General features: G+C 47.4%; 1 protein-coding gene and 1 long non-coding RNA gene across 2 annotated transcripts in view; both read right to left on the bottom strand.

The window, feature by feature from the left end:
* The window catches only part of adarb2 (adenosine deaminase RNA specific B2 (inactive)), a 192161-nt gene that overhangs the window by 106213 nt on the left and 73659 nt on the right, over positions 1 to 12289 (bottom strand). The gene's annotated exons all lie outside the window — the stretch shown is intronic.
* Positions 503 to 3505, bottom strand: LOC133027030 (uncharacterized). The gene is made up of 4 exons (XR_009683248.1): positions 2888 to 3505; positions 2284 to 2466; positions 787 to 945; positions 503 to 588 (listed from the first exon to the last, which is right to left on the bottom strand). It is a non-coding gene; the product is annotated as an uncharacterized LOC133027030 (long non-coding RNA).

A 12289-nucleotide genomic window follows, 5' to 3' on the forward strand; every position in this document is an offset into this window, starting at 1 on the left:
AGATTGCATTGTGAAACATCTGGGTCACCTACTTTTAGTGTTAACAAGAGGGTGAACTTACTTATGACTGGATGTATTTAGCACTGATACACAAGCTTGATGTTACACATCTTAAACAATATGATATGGTTGCCACTTAGACAACAAGACCTGTGTGCTTTGCTGTTACTATAACTCACTGAACCTCAGATAAAGAAAAATTAATTTTCTGACTTCCGTTACTGAGATACTCTCTACAGAATGTAACGTGCCCATTCTACTTCAAATCCATTGGATCATTGTGTGTTTATGTTGCTTAAAGCAGAGCATTCACTGCTTTAATGTAATCAACATATTATCTGCCAATATCATGGTGTAAAAGTGCAAGGAAATACCAATATGTTATGATCAATGTCATTTATTGTGCACAAACATTACATTAAGACATCTGCTGGAAATTATATGATCAACAATTCTCAGACGGCAGCTCTGGACAAAGTTCTGTGACTCCAAGTCTGCCCGGATGGTGTGATGTAAACAGGGGGTTAGCATCAGGAGTGGAAGCTGCAGGAGGGACCGTGGAGCTGAGGCAGCTTCTCTTGAGAATAACTGAAGAACACAAACAAAACATAGTGTTAAATTATGAAGATGGTTCCCTCTGATTTTTTTTTAAAAACATAAACGTCAGACAGGTCCCTAAAAAATAAATATGCTAAAGCTAACAGCTACCAAACACCAAGCTAATAGCAGGGCCCACCAGTAGCAACAGTAGCATGGCAGCAGATTTTATTTAATCAGAGCGCTCACATTTCTTCATCAGTGGAGAAGTACTTCGCCATGTTTCCTCTTCAGAGGAGGATTCCTCCAAACCTGCTGCAGCCTGCTCAGCTTGAACTCTGTGGAATCTTCTCTTGAGCACGCAGACAAGGCCCTCATGTCCCATCTCCATAAATGCGTCAGTACTACCTGAGAATATATGATAAAAAACAAAACGTTTTAAAAGTGCGTTTGTATGTATATATACACACATACAAGGCTTTCTTTTCTGCAGAAATCCATTTCCTGAGTTGATGTCTCTGCTTATGCCATCTAAAATGTGAAACCAAATATATTTTTTGTATACCAATACAAGATGTCCAATGTAACACCAATAAAATCCAGTCTACTACACTAACATTTTAATGCCTCTGCAATAGCGAGTCGCCGGAGGCATTACTGCATGTTTTCGGGTTGTCTAACTGTGTATTTGTCTTAAAGTCAAAAGGTCAAGGCCACACTGACCTCATGTTATGGTTTCAGTTGTCAAGAGGTTACAGTGACATTTATATGAGAGAAAATATGTAGAAATATGTAGACGGACACTGCACTGGTTAGTGATGTTCTCAACATTCTTTGCACAGTCTGTCAAAACAAAATTAGAGTTACAAATGTTAATGCACAACAACCCATTGCAGATATGCGGGTAGTATTTGCACACCCCATCGGATCAAAACAAAACTGCAGTCTGTGAAACAAGCAGTTTTGGTAGATATAAGGTAAATGGTAAATGGATTTGTATTTATATAGCGCTTTTCTAGTCTGATGAAGACCACTCAAAGCGCTTTACAGTACAATTTCACATTCACCCATTCATACACACATTCATACAGTGCATCTATTTGCAGCACTTAGTTATTCTATGGGGGGGCCATTCAGGGTTCAGCATCTTGCCCAAGGACACTTCGGCATGCAGATGGTTCAGACTGGGGATCGAACCGCCGACCTTCAGGTTGGAGGACGACCACTCTACCCCTCAGCCACAGCCGCCCATAAGGGAAATGCTAATATTTCTGCATGAAACGTATTCAGTCCCTTAAGCAAAATAATAATGATGGCAGGCCGCAACCTCAATGCCTTTGTCTACTTTGCTTAGAGACTAGTTTGCGGAGTCTCGTGCTGCCGCCCACTGACCGATACATCATCGCTCTTTTCTGAAACTAATGAAGGCAAATTCAAACATGTAGACAGAAATAAACAGTATAAATGAAAAGGTGTAAATATTATTAATAACATAATGTTTGATGGGGGTCATCATTATACATAACAGAGGAAAACTTTGCAGATGCATTCCTTAAATTTACTTGCCTTCCTTTGGAAAAAGTTGTTTTCCCAATTGAACAACCACAGCAGGGAAGCATGATTGATCAAAACTCTTTCAGTGTGATATTAACTTGTATTTCAGCCAGCGTACTTTGGGGATTTAATACAAATTTATATTTGGCACATTATATAAAATGGTGTTTCTGGTATGTAACTTAAAAGTACCTCTTTAATGGTAGGATAATTTCTCCCCCTCATCTTCCTTGTGGTACGTGGATGATGGAAGTGGGCTCAACCCGGCTTCTCTTTCTCTCCAGGCTGCCCTTCCTCCTCTTCATCAAGCAAAACAAACTGTTCGGTCCAAGTTATTGACGTTAATGAAACTCCTGTAGCTTCACTTGGATCCTCCTTGATTAAAAAACAGAACATAGCAATTGTTTTATAAAATGAATCGCAACTCCATAACATGAAAACATTATTGTCATATTGCATACTATACATTAAACCAAATTGATCTGTTATTGAGGAGTAATGGTCGAGAAATACACTCCTTATTAATCTAAAGCATTCATAAATCAAATTCATGTTTATATTTATATTGTAGCGTCCCTTAATGATGAGCTAAGCGTCTTGAACTGGTTTCAAAAACCATGTTTTCACCTCCCAGGTAATCACATGCTACCGTGGGCTGAAGCATGTGGCTAACAATGGCATATTAGCTGAAGAAATGCATCCATTGTGTTTATCGACGGACTCCGCATCCGCTGTCTCAGCACTCAGACTGTAAACCTAGATCGTAATAGATCTTTAAAAACAATAAACTACTTACCTGACAGAAGGAAGATGACATCGTTGTCTTCCAAATGGTCCGTGTTTATGACAGCGCTAAGTTAAATGGACAGAATGTTTACAAAACCTTTTTTTACGCCAGCCACACGTCAGTTCCGGTCCGTTCGCGATCTCGGTCCGGTGTCACACTCATGTCCGCCTCTGAACAGACTCGCAAGATCCTTCGCATTAGAGGTGTAATCTAGCCTCAAATATTAATATTATTTAACATGAATAACATACACAATCACTGAACGACACCACGCAGGGACGGTGATTTAAACAGCACGCTACGACGTTGTGTGCATGGCAGCGTCATAGCAACCACCATAGCAACGATAAAAACATTCGTGATAACTATTAAAATATATATCATAAGCACAAACTGGCTGAAGACTGTGGAAGCAAAGACCACATTTCTCGCTAGAAATGGTGTCAGAATGTATTTTTATGCCCAGACTAAGTTACAAAATCATGTTTTTATCTGAAAAAACAAGGACTGTCCGCCATGTTTTCCTTTCCGGAGACGGGAACTCGGGAGTCACGTGACGTGAAAACACGTCAATGCAAAACAATGGGCGGACCAAACGTTTCCATCTCACAATCTGATAGGCCAGATTGTGAGATGGAAACGTTTGTCCAAGTGGACCAACGTTCCCACTGAACGTTTCCTGATGAGACTGGGTTGATATAAACCCAACACAATGGAACACAATGCATGACAACACCCCATTCCAAGTTTCCATTGAAACATGCTCTGTGTTGTCCATACAGTGTATTGTGCACTGACCATGATGAGCTTGTACTCACATTGCTACATTGACGTTTATGTTTATGAGCAACAGTTGTTTTACTTAATTCCATTGACTTCACCTAAAAATAACCCCGGGGAGAGAGAGAGCTACACAGTCTCCCTCTCCCCCCTCAGCCGTTAGGGTAGACAACAAATTGACCAATACCTGCTTCACACACACAAACACACTAATATACATATATATTCAAAAACAAATATTTGTACTCCTGAAAAAGCAAACAATAGAAACGGGGAAAAGACGTTGGAAAGGCAGAGGCGAGCTGATTGGCTTTTTTTGAGCGAGCAAGGCCGAGAGATTTCAATCATGATTTCTGACAGTCTATTAGGATTGGCATAGGTTATCATTACCTTGTGTGTCGGCATCCTAATGCATGTTTTTCCTTATCGACGTTTAGCACATTGATAACACCAGACAACAGCAAAAAGTAATTCTCTGGCTGAAGGAAGGCATCTACGTGTCTGACAAACAATGCAGCTGTCTTTGAAATAATGAGGTTTGTCTTGTGGGGACATACGTTATTTTGCCTCCTTTACCATGAGTCACCTGGGTCTCCCTCAGTCTGCTGTTGAGGCAGAAGTTGTCTAACATTTACAAAATATCTACCAAAAATTCTTCCATTATCCAAGCTGGTGTCGAGAAATATGTTGGGACTTCTTTCCACTGCAGTTCACCAGCAGCTGTGTGAGGCAACACTTTGTGCCAAAAAACAGTGGTTTGAGTTAAATGCTCAAATCTGAATGCTCACATGCTGGTTTTATATCTGTTGTATTTTTGCCACCTCTGTTTAATTTCTTTTTATAACTATAGAAAAAGAGCAGACAGGGGGACAAAATGATTGGCTTTGATATTGTCTCTTGGCTGTTGCTTCAGGACCATGGACAGCTCTGTTTGAGGGTTACAGGGTAGTGTGTGTTGCAAAGCAAAGACTAAATCCATAGTTTATAAAGATGGACGACGTGACAGCTTCCAAAAAGTGAAGCAAATACATCTCAATTGCAGTGTATGTTATATATCCTGCCTCATCCATGTTTGTAGATGGGACATGGACCAAACTAAAAAGTAAAAGTCAACCTTTTCTCAAAGATGTTTTTCATCATGTAAGGTAGTTCTTATAACATGTTTTTGAAGTGCAAATTCTTTAAGTAAGTTTGGTTTTATTTTGTTATTCAATGATATAAATATTGGATGATTGACAGCTGAGACTGACTCACAATTTGTTGGCCGCATATATCGGGACATCACTACTGCTGCTCCATCCCCTGATCTACTGAGCAGACGTTGGCTCCAAATGTGCAAGATGGCAGTGTTTGGAAACAGGATCTTTTGGCAAAATGTTGGGATATTGGCAGGAAGAAGGGACTTGTAGCTTATATTGTGGCGTGCACTCATGGGTGTGTCCTCTCACCCAGTGGGTCGATGGGAAATGTAAAGTCTGTAGCTATATATACTTCCCGTATGGGGAACATGTGCCTGTTCTTCCTGACGACTGAATAAACAACAGTAAGCAGTACCTGCGTCTCTGCCTTTCCTTGTCCTGCCACATTGGTGACCCCGTTTTTTGAACATGTTCGAGGTGAAGGAGGATAGTGTCCCTTCCTCATCGGGGGAAGACGTTTTTTCTTCCCCGGCTCCCGTGGACCGTGTCTCCACGACGACCATGGCGCAGCAGCTTCCAGGATCGAACAGCTCCGCGGAGCACGTTAAGCTCCCGGAGTTTTGGCAGAACGACCCCGCGCCGTGGTTTCAGCACATCGAGGCTCTCTTCCATCTGCGAGGAGTAACGGCAGACGACTCCAGGTATTTTTTGGTGGTCGCGGCTTTGGACCAGCAATCCACCCGGCGCGTGATGCAGCTCCTGCGAGCCCCGCCGCTGCGGGGAAAGTACACCGCCATCAAGCAGCTTCTCCTCCGGCGCTACAGCTTGTCAGCCGCGGAGAGAGTGGACAAGCTACTGTCGCTTCCCGGTTTGGGTGATGGTTCGGCAGTGGACCGGATGGATGAGATGCTGTCGTTGCTGGGCTCCGAGGATGAGGGTTTCCTGTTCCCGCACATCTTTCTGCGCCAGCTCCCGCTGCAGGTGCGCGCAGCCCTCGCCAACTCTTCCTGTTTGGCGGCCGGCGACTTCCGTGGATTAGCTGAGGAGGCGGACCGGATCCTGCTGACTTCGAGGAACGTCTCCGTGCAGAGTGTGGCCGTGGAGTCCTCGCAGTCGACGTTGGAGAACGAGGTTCCGGCAGTGACGGCTGCAGTCTCCACCCGCACACAGCGCGGCCAGCTGTGTTTCTTCCATCAGCGCTTCGGCAGCAAGGCGCGCCGCTGCGTTCCTCCGTGCGTGTTCCAGGCACCGGGAAACGGAAGAGCGCTGGTGATCAAGAGGAGCTGCTGTTCGTTCATGACTCCATATCAGGTAATCAATTCCTGGTGGACTCCGGCTCGCTGAAGAGCCTTCTCCCTCCTGCAGCTACGGACCTCTCGGCCCGTGGCAGTGGTCCGCGTCTGACAGCGGCTAACGGCTCGGCTATAGAGACGTTTGGTACCAAGTCTGTGACTGTGTGTTTCAATGGACGCAAATTTCTGTGTGATTTTGTTGTAGCCTCCATTACGGTTCCTATTATCGGAGCAGATTTTCTGTGCACTAATGGGTTGTTAGTGGATGTAACTAATCGCAGGCTCATTGATGCTGTGTCTTTTGCATCTTTTCCGTGTCAGTCAGGGGGACCCGGACCGTTAATCAAAGGATGTCTTCCAGCGCTTACTGGCGGAATTTCCTTCGGTGACAACGCCCGCATTTTCTGCCGCGGTTACTAAACACGGCGTGGAACATTTCATTCCCACTGCGGGTACGCCCGTTTTCGCACGTTCGCGTCGCCTCGACACCGTGAAGTTAGCCACCGCGAAGGAGGAGTTTGCTACCATGGAGCGTTTGGGGATCGTTAGGCGGTCCAACAGCCCGTGGGCTTCACCGCTCCACATGGTGCCCAAGGCGGACGGTTCTTGGCGGCCGTGCGGCGACTTCCGCCGTTTAAATAACATTACGGCCCATGACCGTTACCCAATTCCGCATGTTCAGGATTTTTCGATTCGTCTGGCGGGCATGACAATTTTTCTAAAATCGATTTGGTGCGAGGTTATCATCAGGTGCCTGTGCGGGCAGAGAACGTGCCCAAGACTGCTGTCATTACGCCGTTTGGGCTTTTCGAGTTCCTGCGGATGCCGTTCGGCCTTAAAGGCGCAGCGCAGACGTTTCAGCGATTGATGGACTCGGTGCTACGTGACCTCGCGTTTGTTTTCGTCTATTTGGACGACATCTTGGTGGCCAGCCCGTCGGCTGATGAACATTTGTCGCACCTTAGGCAGGTTTTCCAGCGCCTTGATGGGCATGGTCTCATTGTCAACACAGCCAAGTGCCAGTTTGGGCTGTCTGTCATAGACTTTTTGGGCCATCGCATTTCGTCGCAGGGTGCGGTTCCTTTGCCCTCGAAGGTGCATGCAGTTGCGGATTTTCCCCGTCCGGTCTCGGTCAGGTCGCTACAGGAGTTTTTGGGCATGGTAAACTTTTACAATCGTTTCTTGCCTCGTGCGGCCCAACTCCTGCAACCATTGTATGGTGCTTTGAAGCTTAAGAAAGCCAAGGACCAGGTTGATTGGACCCCTGTGAGGATCCAGGCTTTTGAGGGGGCTAAGGCTGCCCTAGCTAACGCGGCGCTTCTGGCGCCTCGGGCGCCCATCGCCCTCACGACCGATGCTTCAGATGTGGCTGTTGGTGCAGTTGTTGAACAGCGGGTTGCGGGTGCGTGGCAGCCCCTTGCATTTTTTTGCCGCGGTTTGCGAGACAGTGAGCGAAAATACAGTGTGTTTGACCGGGAACTGTTAGCGTTGTACCTGGCTACGCGTCATTTCCGTTTCCTGCTGGAAGGCCGCCCTTTCACAGCCTATGTTGACCACAAACCATTGACGTTTGCTATGGCAAAGGTGACAGAGCCATGGTCTGCTCGCCAGCAGCGCCATCTAGCGGCGATCTCCGAATTCACAAAGGACATCCAACATGTGGCGGGTAAAGCGAACCCGGTTGCAGACTGCCTGTCGCGGGTGCTGGTGTGCCCTGTGCATCTTGGGGTTGATTTTTCTGCACTGGCTGCCGATCAACCTGGGGACCCGGGTATCGTTGCACTGAGAGCTGCGAGTACCGGTCTGGAGCTGGAGGAGGCAGTTGTGCAAGATGGTGGGCCTGCCCTCCTTTGCGACGTCTCCACGGGCCGCCCCCGCCCGGTGGTGCCAGTTGCTTGGCGCCGTCGGGTCTTTGATATGGTGCACTCTCTTTCTCATCCGGGTGTCCGGGCGTCGGTGAAGTTGGTGTCTTCGAAGTTTGTGTGGCCTGGCCTTCGCAAAGAGGTCAAGGAGTGGGAGGCCACGTGTGTGGCGTGTCAGCGAGCTAAAGTTCACCAGCACACTAGGGCGCCCCTCGAGCCATTTTTGATTCCAGCCAGGCGTTTTGATCATGTGCATATCGACCTTGTGGGGCCTCTTCCCCCTTCCCAGGGTTTTACACATCTCCTTACCATGGTAGATCGGACCACTAGGTGGCCAGAGGCGGTTCCTCTGTCTTCCACGACATCTGCGGACGTGGCACGCGCTTTTCTTTCAGCTTGGGTCTCACGTTTTGGTGCACCGTCTGATATCCCCTCTGACAGAGGCCTGCAGTTCATTTCGGAGCTCTGGTCGGCGCTAGCAAAGTCTTTGGGCACACAGGTTCACCGTACCACTGCCTACCACCCCCAGGCTAACGGTTTGTGTGAACGTTTTCACCGGTCACTTAAGGCGTCATTGCGGGCTGCGCTCTCAGATGCAAACTGGTTGGATCGGTTGCCGTGGGTGATGCTCGGGTTGCGAGCATCACTTGGCAAAATGTTGGGATATTGGCAGGAAGAAGGGACTTGTAGCTTATATTGTGGCGTGCACTCATGGGTGTGTCCTCTCACCCAGTGGGTCGATGGGAAATGTAAAGTCTGTAGCTATATATACTTCCCGTATGGGGAACATGTGCCTGTTCTTCCTGACGACTGAATAAACAACAGTAAGCAGTACCTGCGTCTCTGCCTTTCCTTGTCCTGCCACATTGGTGACCCCGTTTTTTGAACATGTTCGAGGTGAAGGAGGATAGTGTCCCTTCCTCATCGGGGGAAGACGTTTTTTCTTCCCCGGCTCCCGTGGACCGTGTCTCCACGACGACCATGGCGCAGCAGCTTCCAGGATCGAACAGCTCCGCGGAGCACGTTAAGCTCCCGGAGTTTTGGCAGAACGACCCCGCGCCGTGGTTTCAGCACATCGAGGCTCTCTTCCATCTGCGAGGAGTAACGGCAGACGACTCCAGGTATTTTTTGGTGGTCGCGGCTTTGGACCAGCAATCCACCCGGCGCGTGATGCAGCTCCTGCAGATGCAAACTGGTTGGATCGGTTGCCGTGGGTGATGCTCGGGTTGCGCTCGGCTCCTAAGGCTGACCTGGATGCCTCGCCTGCAGAGTTGGTGCTCGGTCAGCCGCTCCGCATTCCAGGGGAGTTTCTGCCTCACAGCTCGGCCCCCTTTCCGCGTCCTGCGTCACAGGCCGCTTGTGCACCGGTGCCCGTGCATCATTTTTCTCCTCGGTCTTTCGTGCCAACGGATCTCGCGACCGCTCGGTTTGTTTTCGTGCGTCACGATGCTCACCGGTTTCCCCTCCAGCCCCCGTATGACGGCCCGTTTAGGGTGTTAGAGGCGGGTTCTAAAAGTTTCATTCTGGACATGGGCGGGCGCAGGGAGCGTGTTTCGTTAGACAGACTTAAGCCAGCTCATCTGTTGGCCGGCGAAGAGGTGCTACCGGCCCGGGTTCCCCGTCGTGGTCGCCCCCCTTCTAAGACCCCTGTGTTGTTTTCTCCAGTTGTGCCTCCTGATCCTGTGTCTGTTGTAAATGATGTCCCTTCTGCTTGTTCCACCCCTGCGTTTGCGGACGGGGATCGGCGTGGCCGTTATGGTCGCCTCGTTAAACCCCCTGAGAGGTACTGACTTTTGTCCCATTTTGTATTTTTCCCTCTGGGTGTTCGGGGGGCTGTGTGGCGTGCACTCATGGGTGTGTCCTCTCACCCAGTGGGTCGATGGGAAATGTAAAGCTATATATACTTCCCGTATGGGGAACATGTGCCTGTTCTTCCTGACGACTGAATAAACAACAGTAAGCAGTACCTGCGTCTCTGCCTTTCCTTGTCCTGCCACATTATATTTATAGTCTATTAAATCAATGTTGTTTTTTTTTGTAAAACAACTGCCCATTTTTAACAGTCCCCTGAGTCACTTAATCCTGGCTACACACCAAGACTGATAACAAATGACTCAATGCAAGTCCTTGGTGGAGGTTTGCAGTCAACGAAATGTCCAAATTTCCTATTTAGTCATGTTAGATTAAAAAATTACTACTATTGAGAAGAGGGTCTCTCTCTCTCTCACTCTATCTTTTCTGTTATTTTTCAAATTTGTTGGGGGTTTAATCATTGCAGTATCAGTATAAAGGTATTTAGATTTATGTCTAATCAACGTCACAACTTTACCATTGTGAGAACCCTCACATAGAGCCATGTAACTAATGTGTGTGAACACTGATGTCACATGTTCACAAACTACCAGCAGCCCTCTACTTCATAAAACTAACCCAACATGAACATTTAATATCTCCTCCATGTGCCTGCCAAGTCTCCCAGCCAGAACTACTTAGCATTCCACCTCCCTGCACGGTACTCAAGGAACATGAGCAAACAGACAAATGGATGAAAAGATATCAGCCTCTGAGACGATCTAAAGGTGTGTGCCTCCGGATATGCAAATAGAGATGAAGAGGGGAGGGACCGACACGGAGACAAAGTGAGAGCAGGCACGAACATGCTTCAAGACACTGGGAGGATAAGTAGGTGTTTTAGCTGAGGCCACAGGAACCGCTGTGTGTGTGTGTGTGTGTGTGTGTGTGTGTGTGTGTGTGTGTGTGTGTGTGTGTGTGTGACATGGTTTTGGATCCTGTTTGCTCTGTGATTACTTGAATGAAACAGTTTCACAAACTCCATACATCACATCATAATACACAATACACTGGCTGAAGTTTCACTCTTAAAAATCTAAAAAATATATTTTTTAGAACACAGTGAGTAACCCTTTAACCAATAAGCTTGCTCAAGCTGACCTGTCCAGCTATGAGCTTTGACTCCAGAGGCAGCACACACATATTTGCGACACAAATGCCATATGAAATACAGGCTTCTTGTCTCAGCGTTTACTTTTAGCCAAACCCATGGCCGACGCGAGCTGTTTGAACTGCTGGCAATCGCTCAGACAGCCTTGGCTAAAGCTTGTCTGAGGAGTGCAGTGGTCCTGACCCATTCTCACTGCCAGCACAGGTGGGTGACTCAACGTTTTTTACCATCCGTCTTGACAGGCAGAGCTCAGAGTTTCAGCTGCAGTTGTGCAGTTCTTTCTCTCACACCAGAACTTATCATTCACTCTTTATTCTGAGTACCTGTCACATGGATTCTGTTTTGAGTGAGAATTACCTTTGTGCGTGTGCACCCTATTATCACTGTGATCGAATTAATTCTGTAGGAAATGCTGTTTTTGATCAATCAACAGACATAATGTAGTTTACAGCTCAAAAAACACATTTATGTTTTGCCTTCACATGCAAATGCATGAGTCACAGTGGCAGCAGAATCTTAATTTTAAAAGTTTTAGTATTTGTAAAGAATTTTCTACATGACTACACCGAACTAGTTGAATTCATAATGTATTGACAGCGAGTTGTTCCTCCTAACAGCACCACTGTCCTCATTCCACTGGCAGAGCTGTCACCTCCTGGAGCTCCTGGAGTCTCTACTGAGAATCAGATACACAGAACATCACTGCACAGATGTGGCGGCATTGTAATGCATAACTCTCTCATGATTTGATTGGCAGGCCAAGTCAGACAGCGACAGGGCGCTATAATTACCGGTGGCGAGGCTGCGTGCAGAAAACAAACACACGTGGACGAGCGGCGCCATTCATCTCAACAGAGAAACATCCTCCGAGTTGTGCTAACATCACACAATCAGAGGCAATTGATGTTTTCGTATATTTGAAGCTACACGCAAGCTCAGGGGAAGAAGCTTTTGTCGGTGTCATTTTTTTTCTCTCCCTCCTCACTGTCGCTTTTTTTCTCTAACCACCTGCCACATGTTGCTGCCCCAGACAATCGACTGCACAGACGAGAGGGAGAAAGAGACGCGAGAAGGACGCAGGAGAAACGCTGAGGCGGCACATACTGAAGCATAGACAGTGAGGTGAATGAAGGCAGAGGCCCTGGGAGTCAGAGTGGAGGAGGAGGAGGAGGAGGAGGAGGAGGAGTGAAGGAATAATATACATCCAGAGAGAGCAAACACACATGAGGGTGAGTGTGTGACACAGTTGTGCTGGCGGTCATCCATCCGCCACAGTGAGGCCGACACTAACACCCGTGTCAAACAATTAAGTACCAGCTGCGACGGAGAAGCCATAAATCATCAGCAGACATATGAAACCCTCCTCCACTACATTA

Source organism: Limanda limanda, chromosome 20 (genome assembly GCF_963576545.1).
Source record: "Limanda limanda chromosome 20, fLimLim1.1, whole genome shotgun sequence".
In the NCBI taxonomy this organism is placed as follows: Eukaryota; Metazoa; Chordata; class Actinopteri; order Pleuronectiformes; family Pleuronectidae; genus Limanda; species Limanda limanda.